Source organism: Piliocolobus tephrosceles, chromosome 12 (genome assembly GCF_002776525.5).
Source record: "Piliocolobus tephrosceles isolate RC106 chromosome 12, ASM277652v3, whole genome shotgun sequence".
Taxonomy (NCBI): Eukaryota; Metazoa; Chordata; class Mammalia; order Primates; family Cercopithecidae; genus Piliocolobus; species Piliocolobus tephrosceles.
This window is the reverse complement of record NC_045445.1, coordinates 51,270,030-51,279,347: the sequence shown is the minus strand read 5'-3', so window position 1 is coordinate 51,279,347 and position 9,318 is coordinate 51,270,030. Positions and strand designations below refer to the sequence as shown.

Below are 9,318 nucleotides of genomic sequence, written 5' to 3'. Positions count from 1 at the left end.
TTTTTTTTTTTTTTTTTTTTTTTTGACAATCTGATCTGCTTGTTTTCGCCAGACCTTTCCCATTGGAAGAATCATGTCAGATGGTCATTAAACTTACGGATTCATAGGGTCACCCCTTAGACTTTCCAGATTTAAAACAAAACAAAACAGTATGACTAGTTGAATTTGAACTTCAGATAAACAAAATTATATACACTAAAACATTCAGATTTACCTGGATGTACTGTGTTTCATCTTTTATGCTTCCCATGGAAGACTCTGTATTGAACCAAGGTGCTCTACACAGTAGCCCCCGCTGAGCTGCTAGCAGATGCCAGCATCAGTCATCCATGTCAGTGAGCTTTTTTGGAAGTCCCAGAATGCATTTGTCTGTATTCAGATGATTGCAGTCCCTGGTGATAGATACCACATTGAGCAGAAATCATCCAGCAGAGCCTAGTGAACACACAAAATCCTGAGAGATAATAAATGGCTATTGTTTGGGACGATTTGTTAAGTAGAAATGAATATCCAAAACATGTGGATTTGGTGAACTTTCTCTCTTTTTCTCTAATCTATTATACTGGAATTTGTAGAGATTCTGTTAGCCTTAAAGCCTTGGTAGGACTTTGTTATAAATTTTGCCATAATCTGCATATGAGTTTATGTGTGGGTATTGAATTATGAACATTTCCTCAATTCCTTCTTGAAGTGATTTTTCAAGGGAAAATTTCACAATATATGGTTTTCAACCCGCTCTTGGAATTTAGAACCTAATTCAAATCCCCCTCCATAAAAGGAGCTTCCGCTGCAATTACTCATTTGAAGGAATTCAGAGGCTGTTACTACATGCTACTCCCAAGCCATATGGAAAATCATATCTTCAGCAGGTTGCTTGATGAATATGCTATTGAGACAAGGGATATCTATCACTTGTGAACTGTTTTTCAAAGAAGGTGTCCTGAGATACTTTCTCCTGCTACAGGGATAGCCCTTGGCAAGGAGATTACTTTCCTTGGGTACACATAGTCAGGGCTCCTTCAGGAGACAGCACGCGGTTAACTGTTCATTGCACTCCTTGACCTTTGTGACTGTCCCAATGCAGCACTGCTGGATGGACTAATCTGTCCAGTTCTAGGGTTCATTCATAGAAAGCCCATGTGACAGTAAATCTAAGTCATATTCTCCAATATCACTTTTATGAGGAATAAGGTCAATGTATTATGCTTATTAGTTTTTTGTGATTTTTTTTTTTTTTAGTTGGTTTAGAGTTCAGACTAAGAGCAGGAAGGTATTTTGGGGGCTTTTTAAACACGAAAGCATTGTAAAGCAAGACCGTAGAAAGAGTTGAGGAGCCAGTGAGGCACAGAAAGGGGAGTAGAGCTGTAGGTGTGTTGTAAGACCCATCCCTGAGGACAGAGCAGAATGATTGCCCAGAAGGGCAGCTTACTATTTAGAGGTTTGAAGGGAGAGGACCTGGGTTGAACAACCCATTTCTCCTTTCAGATTTACCAATCAGTTAAGTCATTCCTGTGACAGAGAAGGAGTGAGTGAGTGTGTAGAGAGGCTACATGTTTTTTTTTTTTTTTCATGGATGTCTCTCCACAAGTATCAAAAATGTAAGATAAAAAATTTCCAGGGTAACCCAATGTATTATTGAATTGACTAGATGTCTGCCTACTAAATGATTATATTATTATAGGCCTGCTTCCATGAAATAAATTTGAGATTCCTTAAATGACATTTTATGGTATTTTAGGTCATTTAGATCATTTTAATCATAAATATGATTGTAGATAGTCTCTAGTTTTCCGCCACAGATGACTAACCACTTAGCATGATGTGTGGGTTTTGCAAGTTCACTCTCAGAGGGCTAGTTCATCACCAAGAGCGCTGGGGTACCTCCTGGGTCTCTGAATACTGGTGATACTCCTCTACTGTCACTTTTAAACAAATAAAATTTTTGACCACAGGGACCTGCTTTCTTCTACCAAACTGGGCAGAGTTCCCCCAATTGCCTGGGTCCCAGCCTAGTTCCTCTAGTGAGTATGCTTTCGCAGGTGGTGGTCTAAAGTGTGAAGGTATTTTGCTTTCAGCTATAGGCAAAGGAACTATGCAAAGGCTTGTGAGATATAGAGGACAAGTCAATGCATCACAGTTGCCATGGAAACCTGAAGTTATTATGGGGCTTCTGCATCTTTTAATAGAGCAGAAGACCTAGAAGAATATGGCTATGAGAGCAAGGTCCTACCTTCAGGTGTCTGGGACTCAGCTGAGGGTGTGGGTGCCCCATGGTGGGGGCTGAACTGCCCTGGGATCAATGAGAGAGATATAGAGCTATTTCTCACACCAGTGAGTGTTGCGTGTTGCTCCAGGGTGTCCTGTAGCTACTTTCCACGTAAAGGCCAGACGTGGGAGGATGAGACTGATAATGACTCTCTTTGACCTCAGCTTCCCCCTCTGTAAAATGGGGATAAGAATGCTCACATACGGCCGGGCCTGGTGGCTCACGCCTGTAATCCCAGCACTTTGGGAGGCCGAGGCGGGAGGATCACAAGGTCAGGAGATCAAGACCATCCTGGCTAACACAGTGAAACCCCGTCTCTACTAAAAATACAAAAAAATTAGCCAGGTGTGGTGGTGGGTGCCTGTAGTCCCAGCTACTCAGGAGGCTGAGGCAGGAGAATGGTGTGAATCCAGGAGGCGGAGCTTGCAGTGAGCTGAGATCGCGCCACTGCACTCCAGCCTGGGCAACAAAGCAAGACTCTGTCTCAAAAAAAAAAAAAAAAAAGAATGCTCACATACAGGATTGCTGCAACCAGGATTGTAATATTGTAATAACACAAATGCAAGCCCATAGCCCTGTGGTTATTGCAGAATCAGGAATGCCTGTGTGAGTTGAGGTCACTTCTCATTCTTTTTCAATTTTGTTGTTAGAAGATAGATGAGAAGAAAAAGGTCCTAGTGAGAAACCCACTGATGACCTTTCTAATTGTTATGATCACTGCCCAATTGTATAAGTGTCATTGTTCACTAACCCAGTGCCTAGCATGGTGCCAGGCACATAGTTACTCTAAGAAAGCACAGTGATTGCTGGATTCTTTCTCTCCTTGTACAGCTCTTCATGTGGATGTCTGAGCTCCTATCAGGTGTCTGAAAGAGGCAGATTCTGAGGATTTGGGTCATGATGGCTGCCAAAGCTTCTACGCCTGACTTAAAGGGCAACAATCCTAGGAGACCACCAGCACTTACATCCCTGGTGGGACATGACACCTGCTTATGGTGAGTTCATAGATCTGAACAAAAGCATGTGGTGGAATAGCTCCTGTGAGGTTCACAAAATAGCCTAAAAGTAAAGAAGCTACTTTCATCTCATCACTGGGGAAGACGGTTAGCAGGGGGAATTTCCTTTCATCAGCAGCTGCATGCTTTGAAGTAGCCCTTGATACCCATCTAAGTGATGCCTGCTTTGAAAGCAATGAATTACCCACACTGAAGAAAGAACTTGATCTTAATATGCACTTGTAATAGATACAAATTTTTTTCTGACTGTATAAGTCATTCCCATGTATCTTCCAGTTGGGGGTTGAACTATGCAGTTGGTTAGAAGGTGTTCCTAGCAGTTTGATTCATGTATTAATATTTCTCCTTGCAGTCTATCAGCTTTAGCCTCATTTTACATTTTTTTAAAGACTTTAAATCAGAAAAACAAAAATTGAGGGAATTCCACATGAATTTTAATATCAGCTTGTTAATTTCTAGAAAACAATTTATGCTAGTATTTTGACTGGGATTCCACTGAAAACATAGATAATTTTGGGGAGAACAGCCATCATAACAAAACTGAGTCATCCAACTCAAGAAGGGAAGAAAAGGCCTAGAGATAATCTACAGGTCAACTCTAGAAAGATCAATCTATAAAAGAATAGTTATAGTACTTCCAATTTTATATTTGTGGTTAGAATTGAATCAGTTGAATTGTGTTTTTCTTCCTCACCTGATGAATCATGAGTTCTTTGGTGGTGAGAGAGAGGGAGAGAGCATGTGGATATATCAGTGTATGTACATGCACATATATATATGTTTATATCACTGAAGTTGTGATGAGTATCTATTGTTAGAAACACTTAAGGAGTGTTGATGTGGTCATGTCAGTCTCTTTCAATTCTTTGCACATTTTATGAACCAGATCAGAGTGATTATTCTTTGCTTTTTTTCCACCTTTCCTTGGCCAGCATGGTTACCATGGTGACTCATTGACCACTGTGGGATTTTGTGCAGACTGAGAGCATCCATGTATGATTCTTGTCTGAATCACTCACACACAGTGGTCTGTCCACCAGACATAGTATTAGCCTTTGATCTTATATGCAGTTGTTCACTTCTAAAGGGCTTAGAAGAAACTTGTTTTGCTTCTCTGAGGTTACGCTACATAACATAAGAGGACACTAAGTAACTTAAAAGAAAAAGAAATGGGTTGTTGATATTCTCCTTCCTCAAACTTTATCAGGAGGTTAGAAGAAATATTACTGGAATCATACAGCATGCACTCTCTTGTGTCTGGCTCCCTTCGGTCAACATAATGTGTGTGAGAGTAACGTGTATTGCTGTTTGCAGTTGTAGATTATTCATTCTCGTTGCTGTAAAGTATTATATTGTTTGGATATTTCGCAATACAGTTACCTGTTATAAAAACTTGGGTATTTTCCAGTTTTTGACTTATCATGAGTAATGATCATATGAACATTTTTGTTTGTATCAAATAGATGGACATGTATTTTCATCTCTCTTGGGCGTATACCAAAAAATAGCACTCCTGAGTCATAGGGTATGTCTGTGTGTGGCTCCATAGATACCACCAAGCAGTTTTTACAGCGTCTTTTTTTTCAATCTATATTCCCATCAGCAGTGTGTGAGAGTTTCACTTAATCCATATCCTCACCAACACTTGATATTTTCCATCTTTTCCACTTTTGTTGTTCTGGTGAGGTTCTCCTCCTGGTTTTAATTGTAATTTCTCCAAAGTGTTAAGTCCCTTTTAATTCAAAGAAGGTCTATCCTTTTTTTCAACCTTCTACCTTAGTCAGAGTTCTCCAGCAAAATAGAACCACTCATATATATGTGTGTATATATACATGTATATGTGTGTGTATACATGTATGTATACATACACACATACACACACTTGTATATATGTATGTATATATGTGTATATATTTATATATATACACACACACAGAGACATTGCAGAGATATTACAGGTTCAGTTGTAGACCACTGCAATAAAGCAAATACCATATTAAGCAAGTCACATGAATTTTATGGTTTCCCACTGCATATAAAAGTTACGTTTATACTACTGTAGTCTATTAAATATGCAATAGCATTATGTCTATAAAAATAGTGTACTTACCTTAATTTAAAAATACTTTATTGCTAAAAACTGCTAACAATCATCTGAGCCTTCAGTGAATCATTATCTTTTTGTTGGTGGAGGGCCTTGATGCCATTGATGGCTAACAGATCAGGGTGATGGTTGCTGAAAGTTGGCATAGTTCTAATAATTTCTTAAGATAAGACAACGATGAAGTTTGCTGCATCCATTGACTCTTCCTTTCACAAAAGATTTTTCCATAAGCATGTGATACTATTTGATAGTATTTTACCCAGAGTTGAAGTTATTTCAAAATTAAAGTCAATCTTCTCAAACCCTGCCACTGCTTTATCAAGTTTATGTAATATTCTAAACCTTTTGTTGTCATTTGAATGATGTTCACTGCATATTCACCAGAAGTAGATTCCATCTCAAGCAACCACTTTTTTTTTTTTTTTTTTTTTTTTTGAGATGGAGTCTCGCTCTGTCGCCCAAGCTGGAGTACAGTGGCCAGATCTCAGCTCACTGCAAGCTCCGCCCCCCGGGTTTACGCCATTCTCCTGCCTCAGCCTCCCAAGTAGCTGGGACTACAGGCGCCAGCCACCTCGCCCGGCTAGTTTTTTGTATTTTTTTAGTAGAGACGGGGTTTCACCATATTAGCCGGGATAGTCTCGATCTCCTGACCTTGTGATCCGCCCGTCTCGGCCTCCCAAAGTGCTGGGATTACAGGCTTGAGCCACCGCGCCCGGCCACAACCACTTTCTTTACTCATCCAGAAGAAAAAACTCCTTATCTGTTCAAGTTTGATCATGAGATTGCAGCAATTCCATCACATCTTCAGGCTCCACTTTAATTCTAGATCTCTTGCTGTTTCCATCACATCTACAGTTATTCTTCCACTGAGGTCTTGAACCCCTCAAAGTCATCCATGAGGATTGGAATCAACTTCTTCCAAATTCTTTTTAATGTTGGTATTTTGACCTCTTCCTCTGAATCACAATGTTCACAAAGTCATGTAAAATGATGAATTCTTTCTAGAAGATTTTTCCATTTACTTTGCCTGAGTCCACCAGAGGAATCACTGAGCAGTAGGCCTCAATAGTGGGCTTAAAGTATTCAGTAAACCATGCTGTAAACAGGGGTGCTGTCATTTAGGCTTGTTGTTTTATTTCTAGAACGCAAGCAGAGTATATTTAGCATAATTTTTAAGGGCCCTAGGATATTCAGAACATTGACTTCAATTTTAAGTCACCAGCTTTATTAGCCCCTAAAAAAAAGAGTCAGTCTGTCCTTGAAGCCTTGAAGCCAGGCATTGTTTTCTACTTTCTAGCTATGAAAGTTGTACATGGCGTCTTCTTCCACTATAAAACTGTTTTCTCTACATTGAAAATACTTTGTTTAGTATAGCAACCCTCATCAATTATTTTACCTATGTCTCTGGATAATTTGCTGTAGCTTCTACATGAGCACATGCTACTTCACCTTGCACTTTCATGTTGTGGAGATGGGTTCTTTCCTTAAACCTCAAGAACCAACCTTTGCTAGCTCCAACTTTTCTTCTGGCTACACTTTTCTTCTGCTGCTTCCTCATGTTTCTTAGCCTTCATAGAATTGAATAGAGTTAGAGCCTTGCTCTGGATTAGGCTTTGGCTTAAGGGAATGTTGTGGCTGATTTGATCTTCTATCCAGGTCACTAAAACTTTCTCCTTATCAGCAATAAGGCTGTTTTGCATTCTTTTCATTCATGTGTTCACTAGAGGAGAACTTTTAATCACCTTGAAAAACATTTACTTTGTGTTCACAACCTGGCTGTTTGGTGCAAGAGGCCTAGCTTTTGGCCTGTCTCGACTTTTGACATGCCTTGCTCACTCAGTGTAATCATTGCTAGCTTTTGATTTAAAGTGATAGACATGGGACTCGTCCTTTCACCTGAACATTCAAAGCCATTGTAGGGTTAATATAATAGCCTAATTGCAATATTGTTGTGTCTCAGGGAATAGGGAGGCCTGAGGACAGGGAGAGAGACCAAGAAACAGCCAGTCAGTGAAGCAGTCAGAGCACATACATGTATCAATTAAGTTAGTCATCTTAGATGGGTGTGGTTTGTAGTGCCTGCCCCAAAACAATTACAACAGTAACATCAAGGACCACTGTTCAAAGATCACCACAACAGCTATTAAAATAATAATGAAAAAGTTTGAAATATTGTGAGTATTACCAAAATATGACAGAGACACAAAGTGAACACATGCTATTGGAAAAATGGTGCTAATAGACACACTTGATGCAAGGTTGCCACAAAACTTCTGTTTGTAAAAAAACATGAAATATCTGTGAAGTGCAATAAAGCAAAGTACAGTAAAATGAGATATGCCTGTATGCGTACACACACACACAAACACACACACATATGTACACACACACACACATATACACACAGAGGGTCCTTATTACGGAGTTACATTCCAATAAACCTATCCTAAGTTGAAAATACCGTAAGTCAAAAATGCACTTAATACACCTAACCTACTGAACATCACAGCTTAACCTAATTTGCCTTAAACACACTCAGAACCCTTACATTAGCCTACACCTGGGCAAAATCATTCAATACAAAGTCTATTTTATAATAAAATATTGAATATCTTGTGTAATTTATTGAATACTATACAGAAAGTGAAAAACAGTTGTATGAGTACTCAAAGCACAGTTTCTACTGGATGCATATATATCACTTTTGTACCACCATAATGTTGAAAAATTATAAGTTGAGCCATAGTGATAAAGATTTATTATAAGTAATTGGCTCATGTAATTATGAAGGCTGAGATTTGTCAACATCTGCAGTAGGCAAACTTGATTTCCAGGAGAGCCTATGGTATAGTTCCTATTCAAAACTGAAGGTCTGAGAATCAGGAGAGTTAATGTGGTAAATTCCAGGCCAAAAGGCTGCTGGCTAGAAACACAAGAAAAGGTGATTTGAATTCATGTCCAAAGGCAGGAAAAGACCAATGTTTCAGTTCAGGAAATGAGGCAGAGAAATTCCTCCTGGTCAGCCTTTTTGTTCTGTTCACATCTTCAATTGATTGGACGAGGCCTGTGCACATTAGAGAAGGCAAACTGCTTTACTCAGTTCGCCCATCTGAATGTTAATCTCATCCAGAGATACCATCAAAGACACACCAAGAATAACTTTTTTTTTTTTTAAGACAAGATCTCACTCTGTTGCCCAGGCTAGAGTGCAGTGGCACCATCTCAGCTCACTGCAACCTCCACCTCCCAGGTTCAAGCAATTCTCCTGCCTCAGCCACCTCAGTAGCTGGGATTACAGGCGTGTGCCACCACACCTGGATAATTTTTGTGTTTTTAGTAGAGACAGGGTTTTGCTGTTGGCCCGGCTGGTCTTGAACTCCTGGCCTTAAGTGATCTGCCTACCTCGGCCTTTCAAAGTGCTGGGATTACAGGCATGAGCCACCGTGCCCAGCCCAGAATAATGTTTGACAAAACATCTGGGCCCTTTGTTGCTCAGTCAAGTTGACACATAAAATTAACCATCACACATTCCAATTTATTTGCTTAAGATATTTTGCCCTGTGGAGTTTGCTTTGTGGATTTTGCTGACTTATATCCTTATTGTGTTGTTTATTATATTCCACTGGCAACTTCTTTTCCTTTAAATTTGTATTAGATTTAGAGTCTTGATCCAATTCAGATTTCTTGGCAGAAGTACCTAATATGTGGTGGTGTTTATTCCTATAGCATTATACCAGGAGGAGGCTCATTGTATCTAGTTGTCTCTCCTTTGATCACTAGGTTCAAAAGTTGTTAGATTTACTGATTATAAAAATTCCCATCTGCATTATACCTCAAGTATTTTGCAGCCTCTAAAGATTGTTGTATAAATCCACATTTCATTAAAAGTTGTAGCAGTGTGATGTTCTAATTCTATTTTTGGCATTTGTTAG

General features: G+C 39.4%; 1 protein-coding gene across 1 annotated transcript in view; it reads left to right on the top strand.

Moving 5' to 3' along the window:
* The window catches only part of RAB40AL (RAB40A like), a 160,525-nt gene that overhangs the window by 65,769 nt on the left and 85,438 nt on the right, over positions 1 to 9,318 (top strand). The window contains exon 6 of the mRNA XM_026451665.1: positions 3,098 to 3,261. The gene's annotated coding sequence lies outside the window, so the exon portion shown is untranslated. The remainder of the gene's footprint in view (positions 1 to 3,097; positions 3,262 to 9,318) is intronic.